Source organism: Aegilops tauschii, chromosome 3, assembly GCF_002575655.3.
Source record: "Aegilops tauschii subsp. strangulata cultivar AL8/78 chromosome 3, Aet v6.0, whole genome shotgun sequence".
Taxonomy (NCBI): domain Eukaryota; kingdom Viridiplantae; phylum Streptophyta; class Magnoliopsida; order Poales; family Poaceae; genus Aegilops; species Aegilops tauschii.
Genome location: NC_053037.3, coordinates 49,359,581 through 49,375,334, shown reverse-complemented (window position 1 = coordinate 49,375,334; position 15,754 = coordinate 49,359,581). Strand labels below are relative to the sequence as shown.

General features: G+C 42.1%; 1 long non-coding RNA gene across 2 annotated transcripts; it reads left to right on the top strand.

The window, feature by feature from the left end:
* The first annotated feature begins 247 nt into the window (after positions 1–247).
* LOC109753492 (uncharacterized) lies at positions 248–4,539 on the top strand. Of its 2 annotated transcripts, none has more exons than XR_002230504.4 (4): positions 248–347; positions 2,644–2,769; positions 3,118–3,253; positions 3,365–4,539. It is a non-coding gene; the product is annotated as an uncharacterized lncRNA (long non-coding RNA). The 2 variants fall into 2 exon arrangements; XR_012204194.1 differs by having other exon boundaries at positions 3,118–3,291.
* The last annotated feature ends 11,215 nt before the right edge of the window (positions 4,540–15,754 follow it).

The following is a 15,754-nucleotide window of genomic DNA, read 5'->3' as shown; positions in this document are numbered from 1 at the left end:
CATGGCTTCCTCGCCGCCAACGGCGAGCGCGGTGCCTCCTCTCCACGCTCTGTAGATCCGTCCCGGTGGAAACTCGATGCAGGTGAGATTTTCCTTACCAAGGTTGTGAACCTCTCCTTCCCTGCTCGATTGAGAACTCACGGTGGGAGTTGTCCAGTTGTCCGTAGGAAGCCAGATTTCCCCTTCCACCGAGTTATACTAGGCTCAAGTCTTCCTTATTATTATTTTTTCTTTTGCTACCAAATTGATGCATGTTCTATCAGTGAAAGGATTGGAGACTGGTTCTAGTAGTGGTGGTTTGTTTGATGAATTTCTAGTGCCCATGATTTGCAAAGGGTTTCAGCCAGGTTAGTGTACGTGTAATGTCATATTTCATTTTGTTATCTTAATATGCAGGTATATGTGCTATGATTTGTAAAATTTCATTTGCTTGTATCCACCCTTTTTATGTACATGGATCGGTCTTTATTTATTCAGGTTCAGACATTGCACAACTGAATACTATATAAATACAGCACTCTATAAAGTTTTTGGTGCCTGCATCTAGAAGAGCTAAATTTGTAGACATGAATGTGGATTTGATATTAAAATTTGCTCTACAAAAGTAGCTACTTTTCCTGCCTTGATTTATCATCTAGCTAAATGTTTCATAGCAGTTCAGTGTTGAGGTAACATATTTTTTTCCTGCTGGTAGTTGGTAACAAAATACTTCTATAGTAATTTTTCAAATGTAGGATTAAACATATAATACGTTTCGCAACATTTTCTTTAGCCTATGCCTCGCTCTTATTAGACAATAGTGAAGGAAATATGCCCTAGAGGCAATAATAAAGTATTATATATTTCCTTATATCATGATAAATGTTTATTATTCATGCTAGAATTGTATTAACCGGAAACATAATACATGTGTGAATACATAGACGAACAGAGTGTCACTAGTATGCCTCTACTTGACTAGCTCGTTAATCAAAAATGGTTATGTTTCCTAGCCATAGACATGAGTTGTCATTTGATTAACGAGATCACCTCATTAGGAGAATGACGTGATTGACTTGACCCATTCCGTTAGCTTAGCACCCAATCGTTTAGTATGTTGCTATTGCTTTCTTCATGACTTATACATGTTCCTATGACTATGAGATTATGCAACTCCCGTTTACCGGAGGAACACTTTGTGTGCTACCAAACGTCACAACGTAAATGGGTGATTATAAAGGTGCTCTACAGGTGTCTCCAAAGGTACTTGTTGGGTTGGCGTATTTCGAGATTAGGATTTGTCACTCCAATTGTCGGAGAGGTATCTCTGGGCCCACTCAGTAATGCACATCACTATAAGCCTTGCAAGCATTGTGACTAATGAGTTAGTTGCGGGATGATGTGTTACGGAACGAGTAAAGAGACTTGCCGGTAACGAGATTGAACTAGGTATCGAGATACCGACGATCAAATCTCGGGCAAGTAACATACCGGTGACAAAGGGAACAACGTATGTTGTTATGCGGTCTGACCGATAAAGATCTTCGTAGAATATGTGGGAGCCAATATGGGCATCCAGGTCCCGCTATTGGTTATTGACCGGAGACGTGTCTCGGTCATGTCTACATAGTTCTCGAACCCGTAGGGTCCGCACGCTTAAAGTTACGATGACAGTTTTATTATGAGTTTATGTATGTTGATGTACCGAAGGAGTTCGGAGTCCCGAATGAGATCGGGGACATGACGAGGAGTCTCGAAATGGTCGAGACGTAAAGATCGATATATTGGACGACTATATTCGTACTTCGGAAAGGTTCCGAGTGATTCGGGTATTTTTCGGAGTACCGGAGAGTTACGGGAATACGTATTGGGCCTTATTGGGCCATACGGGAAAGAAGGAAAAGGGCCTCAAGGATGGCCGCACCCCTCCCCTTGGTCTGGTCCGAATTGGACTAGGGAAGGGGGGCGCCCCCTTCCTTCCTTCTCTTTTTCCCTTCCTCTTTTCCTATTCCATATGGGAGGTGGAATCCTACTAGGACTAGGGAGTCCTAGTAGGACTCCACACTTGGTGCGCCCCCTCCTAGGGCTGGCCTCCTCCTCCCTTGCTCCTTTATATACGGGGGCAGGGGGGCACCCCAGAGACACAACAATTGATCCTTGAGATCTCTTAGCCGTGTGCGGTGCCCCCCTCCACCATATTACACCTCGATAATACCGTTGCGGAGCTTAGGCGAAGCCCTGCGTCGGTGGAACATCATCATCGTCACCACGCCGTCGTGCTGACGAAACTCTCCCTCAACACTCGGCTGGATCAGAGTTCGAGGGACGTCATCGAGCTGAACGTGTGTAGAACTCGGAGGTGCCGTACGTTCGGTACTTGATCTGTCGGATCGTGAAGACGTACGACTACATCAACCGCGTTGTGATAACGCTTCCGCTTTCGGTCTACGAGGGTACGTGGACAACACTCTCCCCTCTCGTTGCTATGCATCAACATGATCTTGCGTGTGCGTAGGAATTTTTTTGAAATTACTACGTTCCCCAACAAATAGTACTAGCAGTTAAAGGTATTGCTGTCATCTTTTTATTAGATAGAACTGTTCCTCAGTGCCAAAGCATTGTTTTCTTGTTAATATCACTCACAATTGCCTGCTACTGTTTCAGTACTGGCGTCTAGCAACCTTGAAGCCCACAGTTGACCTGCCTCCTAATTTGTGTGATGAGCAAATGTGTAGATTGTGTGTGTAAATCGGAGATGCCTTGGGTTATGCCCTCGGAGAAGATGGATTGGTAAGAGTTTGTAATGCTGTTTCGCAAGAGTTGATTTCTATATGTGTTGCAGAATGTGTTGTTCGAGTAAGAGGATTTATGTTTCGCGTGCTAGCCACTCTGACCTATGAAGATGGATTGGTAGTTTTTTTGTTAACTAAACAATATGCCATCAGCATTTATGCCTTTTTATGGGCAAGTGATTCCTGCAATTACTTACTGTATTTCGTATACTCACCAAGACCTGAGTAGGGCAGGTGATCTTCTTTTGTCCATTTTCTAATTATTCACGCAAAAGTTGTTGGAGGCCAGAGAGAACATTGCAAGCTCATTTGGTTCAATCTCCCTCTGTTTTCCTGACTGAATTAGGTCTTGGTGAACGAGGTGGAGGTGATCGAAGAGGCAATATGCTTATAAATCATCTTCACATCGGGTATATTTTTCTCGGCTATGGGTGTACATGATATGTTTGCCAAAACACTTGCAAATTATGGCACACTTACTGGTGAGAGATCCATATGCCTGATGCCTGAAGTGAAAAATGTACGAATTTTAGTTCTTTTTTCATTGTTTTGAGGTTTTAACCTGACCAGTGACATGTCTATGTTTTTTACAGTGTTGCAAGATGTCCTATAAGGCTATTAAGGCAGATGATCTTCTTTTCTCCATTGTCCAATATTGAAGCTTTTGTTGCCCATCAGCATACACCTCATCCAGGTTCATTTCCTATATACTAGTTAGATACTGCTTCATAGTTGCTCTAGGTCTACTTTGATTAGCGTCATCTACTTGTCCCATCATCGACAAGGTTATATGATTGCGAGAGATTAATAACTTTTGTGATACGCGTTCATTTATTAACTAAATCATCAGCTTGCTCAATAATACTTTTGGGTACTCGTGTGGTGTTTATGGCTGATGAAATACGCTTTGTTTAATAGGACTGGAGACATTTCTGATGCTTAGGTCAAAACACCGGACCTATTTCTTATTTGTTTGTAAACTCAGTCCAGTAATACAAGTTAGCATTTTGTCTTAATTGTTCTTGGAATTAAAAAGGAAACCTTCTTGTTGTTCGTTCTACACCACTAATCTGTTTAGCCATCCTTGAGAAAGGCTCGACGGTTGGACGTGAAAACTATATTTGTTCTCCTTTTGCTTCTCTGGTTTAGTTTTAAATTTAATCTGGGTTGGCTGTTTGCAATTGAAAAAATGTTTGTTTCATGGCTTCCTGTAAATGTTGTTAGGCACTGTAGAAGCAGAAATTTAGAAGGGAATCACATTACGGAAGAAGGTTCATAGGAATGGAGCATCACTCCTTAGCACGTCTACATAAACAATGGGGGTTCGTATGTACAATTGTGCATATAGCTTAGGTGAAGCGATTTCTGATTTGTGAAACTCTCTTTATGTTAAGATAAAGGGAAGGACTATATAATGCTAAAATTTCCATTACTCCTATAACTATTGAATCAAATCAAATCTGTTTTTATTCTTGTGTTTGCCTGCTATGAAAAATGAGGTTGGGTACTAGTGGGTAAATAGGCAGAGTGATTCCAGATTTCTAACACTCTCCTCGTGTTAAGTTGAAGCAATACAATGATCCATTTTACATTATACAAATTTATTTTTATTCTCATGATCATGAATATTGCAGTATTTTTTGTGTGTAATGAAAAGTGAGTGGATCACGTGCTGAAGTACCCCTTTAGACCATTTTTTTAATCTTTAGACTAATTTAACATGTGTTATCTTTCTGGGAATATAAAGTCTATTTGCACATGATAAGTCTTATGATTGTGCGCCTGCAGCTCCTTCTATAGGCCTTAAAGTACCTAACACGCAGTTATTATGGGCCAATGATAATTGAACTCCACATTGCTTCTGTTCTACTTACTTCGCCTTTGTTTCGTTCTTGCGCCAGCGGCGCAAAGGGTGGAATCTAGTGTACAAAAGAGTGAACATGTAATTTGTCTTCCTGGACATGGTTGCAGCCATGCGATGTGCTTAACCATTTGTGTAGCTCAGTTTGAAGATATAAAATATTATTTTCTTATGTAAAATTTGTGTACCCTTGTAGCTGAATGCTACCGAACACATGTATGGATGATGAAGTACTGAATTATTAGTCTATGAATGTTTCTAAACTTTTAAGGTTTTGGATGAGGCTGTATGTAACTTTGATTTAAGTGTATATACAAGTCGTGACATTTGTCCAAATCAGCTGACATAGATAATGGATATTAAACTAGAGATATGTTGAACAGTTTGCAAGTGAACAACGTGATGGCATATTAACTGCCGGGTAGACATGTTTGTGCCGGCAGTTCCACAGCCAGTAACAGTAGTTCACGTGTCACCACCAATCTGCCATGAGAAAACTAACTGCCGGGAAATGCAAGCGCCGGGGCAGAGAAACTTTCGGGAATAGTTTATCTGCCGGGAGAAGTAACCCCCGGCAGCCGTTCTTGTGGCAGTTCTATCTGCCGGGAGAAACACTGTCCCGACAGTTTTTATGCCACCTTAATGACTTTCTCCCGGCAGATTGTGTGCCATTGCATCAGTGTTGTGGTGTAGTGAATCCTGACAAAGTCTTCAGACTCAATAAGGCCCTCTATGGCCTCAAGCAGGCCCCTCGGGCGTGGTATGATACCTTGAAGGAATTCCTCATGAAGAAAGGCTTCAAACCCGGTTCACTCGACCCTACTCTTTTCACTAAATCTTATGATGGTGAATTGTTTGTGTGCCAAATATATGTTGATGATATTATCTTTGGCTGTACTGACCAACGTTATAGTGATGAATTTGCCTATATGATGAGTGAAGAATATCAAATGTCTATGATGGGAGAATTGAAATTCTTCTAAGGTCTTTAAATTCGTCAACAGCGCAATGGCATATTCATATCTCAGGAGAAATACCTCAAGGATGTACTGAGGAAATTCGGCATGCAAGATTGCAAAGGCGTCAAAATTCCTATGCCCACAAATGGCCATCTATGCACTGATGAAAATGGTATTGACTTCGATCAAAAGGTATACCGCTCCATGATTGGTTCTTTATTGTACTTATGTGCATCTAGGCCAGACATTATGCTTAGTGTTTGCATGTGTGCCCGATTTCAAGCTACACTGAAGGAATCACACCATAAGGCTGTGAAGCATATTCTTCGATATCTAGCTCACACACCAACACTTGGATTATGGTACCCCAAGGGCTCGGCTTTTGATCTCATTGGATATTCTGACTCTGACTATGCTGGTGATCGTGTGGACCGCAAGTCAACATCTGGTACATGTCATTTCCTCGGATGATCTTTGGTCTGTTGGTCCTCGAAGAAACAGAATTGCGTATCACTGTCTACTGCTGAAGCTGAGTACATTGCTGCTGGTTCTTGCTGTGCTCAATTGCTGTGGATGAAGCAAACTCTCAAGGACTATGGCGTCAACGTGAAGAATGTGCCTCTCTTCTGTGACAATGAGAGTGCCATCAAGATTGCTCACAACCCAGTTCAACACTCAAAGACAAAGCACATTCAGATTCGTCATCATTTTCTTCGTGATCATGTGTTGAAGGGCGACATTTCCATTGAGCATGTGAAGACTGAAGAACAGCTAGCCAATATCTTCACAAAGCCCTTGGACGAGAAGAGATTTAGCAAGTTGCGGTGTGAGCTAAATATCTTAGAATCTTCGAATGTTCTTTGAAAAGGACACTCATCCTAACACTTATGCAAAATTGATGACTTAGATGTGCAACACATGAAGAAACGTTTTTCTTCAATCAATGAAGAACAACACTCTAAGTGTGAAGAAATTAACGAAGAATTTGATTCTCAGAACCCTACGACAATGAACGTGGTGTCTGAAATCATCATTCTTATACGGTGGGTCACGCCACCACCAAAAGTTGAAAATCTTCAATTTGAGTTTTTCCTCAGTTTTGAAATTCCTCAGTTGTTCATGTTCTTCAACTTTGCATTGTCTTCACCCCTTTCCGTCGTTTTCTTCATTGGCTATATATTATGGCTAATTCTTCAAGTTGGTTTTTCTGCTAAGTGAATGTGAACGGACCCTTCCCCCTCTATGCTACACTCAACCCAATCTATTCACAAATTCTTCATGTGCGTTCTATTTGAAACTCGTTCAAAATCTTCACTGTGTCCTTGTTAGCTGAAGAATTTGCGAACGGAACCTAAAACTTATCTTATCCAAATTTTCGGCTTTGCCGCTCAAACCGTTCCGCATCCCACGAAATACTTATTTATTCACCCACGATCTCACACGATCTCCACTTCTCAGTACATGGGTGACACATGTCAAGCGAATGAGAAGGGTCGGGGGCACGTTCGTCCAAATTCTTAGGGCGAACAACTTTTCACCGTGGCTATAAATACCCCCTCCCCTTCCTCACTTCCTTTACTCCGCTCGACCTCTCTCTAGCTCGAGCTTCTCAAACCCTAGCACCGCTGCTACTTCATCGTCGCCGGTGAGGAAGAGCTTCACTGCCTCGACCTCGTCGCCGTCGTACTCGCGCCGCTGGGGATTTCTTCACTCCACCGCCGCCGTAGCTGTCTTCCTCCGCCAAGTTAGGGCGTGGAAGATCTGCACTGACGAACTTCACATCTCCACATCCCAGTTCGTCGTGTTCTTCGTCCAGGGTAATTAAAAGTTACTTTTACTGCCCTCTTTGATCAAATGATTTCTACAAAATCTTCAAAGGTGTTTTTCTTCAACTCTTCACACACTAAACACCTTACAAGTCATCTGATCTTGATTCATTTCTCTAAGCTATATTTTTTCTTCAAGATTCCTCAATTGTGTGGATCTTCGATCTATACAACTCTGGAACCTAAGACAAAGAACGCTTAGTGAAATTCTTCAAGACTCATCTGGTCAAATTCCTCAAACTAGTTCTTTTTACAAAACCTTCTGAGAACGCATATGACCTCTCCAAATTCCTCGCAACTATACTCTGTTCACAGGTACTCATGTCCGCTGCTGAATCACTAGGTTCTCATCAACTTAACTCATTTGCAGCGTTCCTCGAAGAAAAGTTGCATACTTCTTCAGAGAATTCAATTGTTCAAATTCCTCATCTGAAGAAAATGGCTAATGGAAAGAAGCCACAGAAAGGAGGAAAGAGGCCTGAAATCAATACTGCTTTTGAAATCCCTGATGATATATACAAGGATTATTGCATTCCTGATGAGGCCAAATTTGGAAAGAAGGACAAGAATCAGCGCAAGGTGCGCATCCAGAGAATAGAGAGGAGATGGGCAAGAGAGTGGAGGGAATACAGATATGTTACTCCCAAATACATGAAGAAATTCGCACTCAATCCTCCATGCCCAAGACCTCCGTTGGCACCTGGCCAAGAAGCAGATCCCACTAGCCTCAAGCGCGGTGAGGATTATCCTGATGAATGGGCCAAGCGCCAGGCCAAGCTGGCTAGGCAAGCCAGAGAAGCAGTGAGGAAATTCAACGAGGACTCTGCTGCTGCTGCTGCCTCTGCTGAGGCCTCTGCTAGCAAGCCGAAGAAATCCATGGCAAAGAAGCCTGCACATAAGCCAAGTGCTTCCTCTTCATTGCCCTCACGGCCGAGTTCCTCAGCTATGCCCTCAAGGCCAGAATCCTCAAAGCCCTCACGGCCAACTCCTCAAGCTGCTCCTGCTCCTCCAAAGTCCTCACCTCCTCCGCCAAAGTCCTCGGCTGCTCCGACAAAATCCTCAGCACCTGTGCATCTTGCCACGTGCCAAAGGACGACAGGCATCTCTATTGCCTCAGGAGCTTCTGCTAGTTCCTCAGCTCCACCAAAATTTTCAACTGGCCCCTCTCTGCTGAAGAAAAAGGCCACTGTTGGACGAGGCACTGGACCAAGTCCGCACAAGAAGCAGGCCGCCTTTCAAGTGCCGTCTGATGAAGACGAAGCTAATGATGAAGAACTTGCTGAAATCATCAGAGACAGACAAGTCGAGGCCGCTAGAGCCAAAGGCAGCAATGTGCCATTACTTCTGGATCCAAAGCTGATCCTAGACTTCATTGACTTATGGCACAAGGATCCCAACATGCCCTTGCCGGAGATGAACCTCACTCCTGGTCAAAGTCATGTTTTGACTGCCTTCATTGAAGAAGAAAAGTGGAAATTTGAACAAGGAAGAAGAGTGAAGAAAGCGCAGTACAAGAAAGAACGCTTTCTGAAGCAAAATGTCCTGAAGCTTTCCCCTGAAGAACTCGTTGCCTTACAAGCTGAGATCAAGCAACCGAGTGATGAATTGGATCGTTACTATGCTGACTGGCTTGGAGCCAAAATCAGATTTGTCAAGATAACTGAAAAGTTCACGTCAAATGTTGCACCCCCATCGCAACAAGAAATTCCTCAGGCTGAAGCATCTGCTCAGCCGACTGAAGAACATGCCAGCACCACTGATGACATTCAGGCTGCTGAAGAAAATGTGAGTTCCAGGGCTGATGACTGCTTTCCAGTCGCTGAAGAAATTGCCAGGGCATCCACTAGTGGTGCACCTGAAGAAAATGAAGAAGTCAGGGCAACTGCATCAGTTGTGCCTGAAGAAAATCAACCACATTCCTCTGCTCCTCCTGCGCCTACCCCAACTCCGATCCTTCCATCTGCTTCAGATGTGAAGAAGACCAAGGCTGCAGAGCGTGCAGCAGTGAGGAAAAGGAAAGCATCAGCTTCATCAGATTCTTCAGCTCCGAAGAAGATGAAGAAATTGATCGGCTCATTTGAAAATCCAATTGATGTTGTTCCTGTTTCCAGCATGCCATCAAAGGAAATCGTCCCTCTTGATGAAGAATATGTGATCCCTAGCGGATCTGATGAAGAAAATCCTTCTGCTGCTTCGTCAGAGCAGATGGATGAAGAAATTGAAGTGGATGAAATCCCTTCAACACCAGTTGTCTTCTCGCATATGCCTCAGTTTACTGCTGAAGAGGCCGGCGTTGAAGAAATGGAAGATGAAGATGTGGACATTGGTTGTACCACACCCGTGCTAAATGATGACTTTTGGGAAAGTCAGCACCCCAACTCTCCACTCTTCACACCATTGCAACAAATTCCTCAGTCCCCAGCAACTACAGTACAAATGGGATCTTATGAACCACATGCCACACCGTCTGTCCATGAAGAAATTCCAGCCACTAGTGCTGAAGAAAATTTAAATGAAGAATTGAAGACCCAGGCTGTTACTGGAGTAGAAGCTGAAATTCCTCAGCCTGAAGAACCTGAGATTGCAATTCCTGAGGTGATAATGCAATTGACTGACACTCCTCAGCCCAAGCCAAAGGATCCATTCTCAAAGAAGCAGAAATTCAAGGCTGATGATTTCTTCGGCGAGCACGTGTTCTTCACTGACTACAATCCCTACGATTCTACTCGTCTTAGAAGGAAGCACTTCTGGACCGCCAGCCAGGCCAACTTCTATTCCTCAGTGCTCTTCAACAAGGACAAAGTCTTCGACCACGAGCATATTCCTCATGTGGACATGGAATCACTGCCATGCTTCACACCTATCCTCAGTGTGCTTCATGACACAGGCCTCCTCAACTTTTGCACAGACATAGTTGATTGGAATGAAGAGCTCATTCTTCAATTCTACGCAACATTGCACATCACAGGAGATGCTGACGATGTGAACTCCTGGGTTTTGGACTGGATGACCGAAAACACTCACTACAAAGCACCGGCCTCTGAATTACTTCACGCCCTGCCCATCAGTCCTCCACCTGAAGGAGCTCGTTGCATGTACCAAGAGCCTGAGCTTACAGATCACTATATGCAAGTGCTGATGAAGCCATTGAAACCTGGTCAAGCCTCAAGGACAAAATTCCTCGTGAAGGAATTGAAGTATGTACCAAGAACAGTCTATCGCATTCTGATGAAGACTATGAGTCCAATCAAAGGCCACGACTCATCTGATGAGGAAATTGTCGGCATCATGAAGAATCTGGTATTCAACATCATTCATGGCATTCTTGTTAATTATCACGACTTCTTCATGAGGACTCTAGCAAATGTTGCACTTTCTCCGTTTGAGCTGAAGCCTTATGCACCTTGGATTATGAGATTCCTCAGGACAAGGTCTTCACTCAACTACAAAGCTGATTTTCAGAATCACCTCAGCTACTTGCTCCCGATTGAAGTCCTCAAGCGGACCTATTCCTTAGCTGATGAAAAGGGCAAGGCACCAGCTGTTATTGATGAAGTCGTCCATTGGATGGTCAGTTTCGCAAAGCTTCATCTTATTCCACCAATGATGACTCTGCCACTCATGATTCTGCTGCTCATGCATCCAAGCCAAATCCTCAAGCCACTGCTCCCCGTGTGATGACTGGCCGTGAGCTTCTGCTAAGTCTTCACCAGAAGGTGGATCGAAACCATAAATGGGTTAAGCATTAGTTTGGTTCAATTCTTCACAACATGACTGCTACACATAATGCAGTGAAGAAAAACCATTACTACCTCCATGAAGTCTTCGGTCGCACCTGGGCTATTCTGTCACATGTATATGGTGAAGAAGATCTGAAGCAAATGGGTCTCAAGGAGGACTTTGACTGGTCTGCACCTCCACCGAAGAAATACAAGAAGGTCAAGGTTCCTTCCTTGGTGGCCAGCTCCTATTCTTCATCGCGCGACACCGATGAGCATGAAGACTTGGACGACACTGCGGCAGGCCCTACATCAACAAACGACCCCAACAACGCTGGCGCTCCTTCATCAACTTGATATTCTTCAGGGGCGTTAGTCCTCATTTTCGATCCTTTTGGTCATTCGATGACAAAGGGGGAGAAATTTGAGTTAGTCTTCAAGCGGGTCTATCATATATGGGCTTTTTTCTAAGTTACAACTCTCGTTTTTTTGAAGACTTTGCTGGATCGAGTTGTAAACTTAAACACTATGGTGACCTGATACTTTTGTTGTAGTTTTTCTGCATGCTTATTCCTCACTAATGTTTATGCACGCATGCTGAATTACATCAGTCACCATATTTCATCATGCATTTCAAATTCTTCATATACCATGTCAAATGCGTGTATGAATTACAAGATATAGGGGGAGATCTCCATGATTCAACTCTTCAAGTGTGCATTGCTTCAAAAGCAAATTCCTCACTATGCACATCTTCAGGGGGAGTTCTTCTATATCTTGCAATCAAATTCCTCAATATCAGTATTTACACTTCATATGTTTATCCCCGTTGAAAGCTTAACCTATATTGTCATCAATCACCAAAAAGGGGGAGATTGTAAGTGCATCTAGTGCCCCTTAGTGATTTTGGTGTATTGAAGACTTATAGGTTAAGGAACTAATGTGTTTTTGAGTGTACACAGGACTATAAGTCTATGAGGAGTTTGATATTTACAGAGAAAGTCGACCCCTAAAAATGAAGTTCTTCGACTGAAGACTTTGGATTTCTGAAGACTTTCTGAAGACTTTGAAAGTGAAGAAATTGGTGTGACCTTGAAGACTTGGTATTCATTTGAGGAACATGAAGCATGAAGACTTTTGTTTTCGCAGTTTCATTTTCTCTTTCTTGAGTCATAGGAAACACCGTACTGTTAAAGGGGGTCGAGGAAATACTAAGGAAAAATTTCCAAGTGATGCTCAACTCAAAATCCTACACCTACCAATCCCTTCGAGTGAAGCCATTGGAAATCTCATACAGTTCAGTCATATTCTTCGGTGACAGAGATGAAGTTCTTCTGGTCTCTGAGGAATTTGTTCTGGCTGAGGAGTTAGGAATTCGCCAGTGCGGATTGCCTACACAGTGAGGAACATGATAGCCCTGAGGAATTTGATACTCAAATTTCCGACCGTTGTTGTGCTATGCGCCAGCTGTCCCAAAATATCTACCCACCTAACGGTCATATCATTGAAGGGCATTTATGTCTTATCATGTCGGGCTGCTCCCTAGGCTATAAATAGCCGCCCCCTACAACCACTAGCTGGTTGGCTGCTCCGAGAGAAACTGACACTTGTCATTTGAGAGCATCCCATCCTCCGAGGACTTTGAGCGAAAATCATCGAGTGAGGAAAACCCAAACCCAAACACCTACAAACCCAAAGTGATTGAGCATCACTGAAGAGATTGATCCTGCGTGGATCCGACGCTTGTTACCTTTGAAGACTGTGCTTCTTCCAGACGGTTAGGCGTCATGGTCTATAGCATCCAAGAGGAATTGTGGATCGCCGAGTGACCGAGTTTGTGAAGGTTCGGAAGTCACCTGAAGACTTACCATGAGTCATTGGGCGAGGTCTGTGTGACCTTAGCTCAAGGAGAATACGGTGAGGACTGTGTGTCCTCAGGTTTAAATACCTAGCCGCTCCAACCAGATGTACAACTGAGACAACAGTTGAAACTGGTCTACCAAATCATTGTCTTCACCAAGCTTACTGGTTCTATTTCCTCAACTCTTTCATTTTCTCATTACAGTTGTTGTGTGCTTGTTCATATCTGTTTGAAGACTTTGACTGAAGACTTTCTCAATTTCCTCAGTTCAATTTCTTCAGTCTGTTTGTCTTCATCCTGTGCTATCCTGTGTTTACGCTTTCTATACTCTGTGTTTGTCTTCATTTCATCATGATGACCATGCCTATGTTCTGCTATGCTTACTCTTGAGTACTTATTCCGCTGCAAGTAGTTCTTCGCTAAGGTATTTCCTCACCCGCAAATTCCTCCGTGAAGAATTCATAAAAATCACCTATTGACCCCCCTCTAGTCGATATAACGCACTTTCACTAACCCATCATGCAACACAATTATACCTGGCCATGCGCAGCCTGGCCCGGCCCGGACGACCCGACCTTGCCCACGGCCTGGGCCTGGGCCTAGATTTTGAGCCCGATGGCCGGGCTAGGCTGGGCTCAGGCCCGACGTAGTTACAATTTAAGAAAAAGGTCCGCCTCGAGGCCTGACGGGCTTTTTGCAAGATGGGCCAGGCTTGGGCCTGATTTTTAGGCCCGACGATTGGGTCAGGCCGGGCTCAGCCCTAGGTTTTTTGCGTCGGGCTTTGGTAGGCCGGCCCGGCCCGACGGAGGGCCAGGTATGAGCACAACATACGCTCACTTTTCCATTTCTTTTCGCCTTTCATTTTTCTTTATTTATTGTTGTCCTATTCATATAGATAAATGTACTTTGGTTAAAATATGTTACGTTTACGTGATTTCAAAATATATTTGTGTACTACAAAAATGTGTTTACACACTTTAAAAATTGTTATTGAATTTTTTGAAAATGTTTCATCCATTTACAATATGAAAATTTAGTTTTTTCTCACATTTTAATAAATATTCCTATGCTTTATAAGTTCATGATTTTAAAGTATGTTTGTCCCATTAAGAAAAGTTTTCACACGTTTATAAAATGCTTCATAACATCTAAGAATGTTCATGAAAGGATAAAAATTTGTTCACATAATTTTTTCCTCAAAAAATCATAACATATAAAAAAAAATTATGTGTCATTTAAGAAATTGTGCACAAAACTAAAATATATTCATAGGTTTAAAAAGTTTTTTTTCACAAAATCCAAAAAATGTTCATGGATATAAATAAATATTCATGAAAATATATAATTTTGTTCACATTAATTACCTATTTTTTATTTTCATTTAACATTCCCCTTCATAACATCTAAGAATGTTCATGTTGAGGAAAAGTTTTCAGACGTTTATAAAATGCTTCATAACATCTAAGAATGTTCATGAAAGGATAAAAATTTGTTCACATAATTTTTCCTCAAAACATCATAACATATAAAAAAAAATTATGTGTCATTTAAGAAATTGTGCACAAAAATAAAATATATTCATAGGTTTAAAATGTTCATAAAAATAGAAAATTTGTTCGCACAACTTTTAGTAAATGTTTATAACATATAGAAACAATTTGTACCATTTAATTTTTTTCACAAAATCCAAAAAATGTTCATGGATATAAATAAATATTCATGAAAATATATAATTTTGTTCACATTAATTACCTTTATTTATTTTCATTTAACATCCCCCTTCAGTTCATTGTTTCTTTTACTCATCTTATGCTACTGCAGTCTCTGGAATTTTTTTGCAATTGTTCTCCTAATTTTTAAAAATTGGTGAAATATGAAAAATTCACATATAAAAAAATGAATCTAGAAAATGTTCATGGGTTTAAAAAAATTGCAATATTTTTAGAAAAGCATGAGTTTTAAAAAATCACAATTTTCGAATAAAAAGGGAAATAATAAATTAAAACTGAATAAGAAAAACCCGGCAAAATAGATGTAAAACACAAAGAAAATCAGCCAAAAAAAACCATTGAGGCAGAGGACTAAATGGGTCGGCGCACTTAGAGACTAACAAAGGGAGGAGGGCATGCACTGCATGCCGAAGAGTTCGGTTAAATGCCAGACCGTTTTTTTTGACACTTTTGATATTTACTTTGAAGCAAACATGATGGATTCAGATGAGGAGTTCTTTGACATGGAGTTTATGGATTCATATTCATCGGATGATAACGAAGATGATACTGAAATGGCGATAATGATGGCAATTCCGGACGAAATGGATCTTGCATAGGAGCATTTTCTCAACTTCAAGGGCTCAACGCTGGGACATCGAGAGTTGAATCAACATCACGCATAGGAGCGTGTTGACCTCCACGAGGAATACTTTGCCCATGATGTGCTATTCGACCGCTATTTCCGAAGTCGGTATTGGATGCAGTGACCATTGCTCTTGCACAACATGGAAGGTGTCAGGGCATATGATGATTACTTGAAGCTCAAGAAGGATGCAGTCAGTTGTATTGGGTTATATGGTTTCCAAGTGTGCATGAGTGTTGTGAGGATGCTTGTGTTGGCACAACCACAAACTAGTGGGATGAGTACCTCTGGATGTTTGAGAGCACATGCTTTGAACCCACGTTTAGATTTGCTAAGGAAGTGGTCAAGGTGTATGGGCCGGAGTACTTGTGAGAGAAAAATGCCGAAGTCACGACAAGGCTC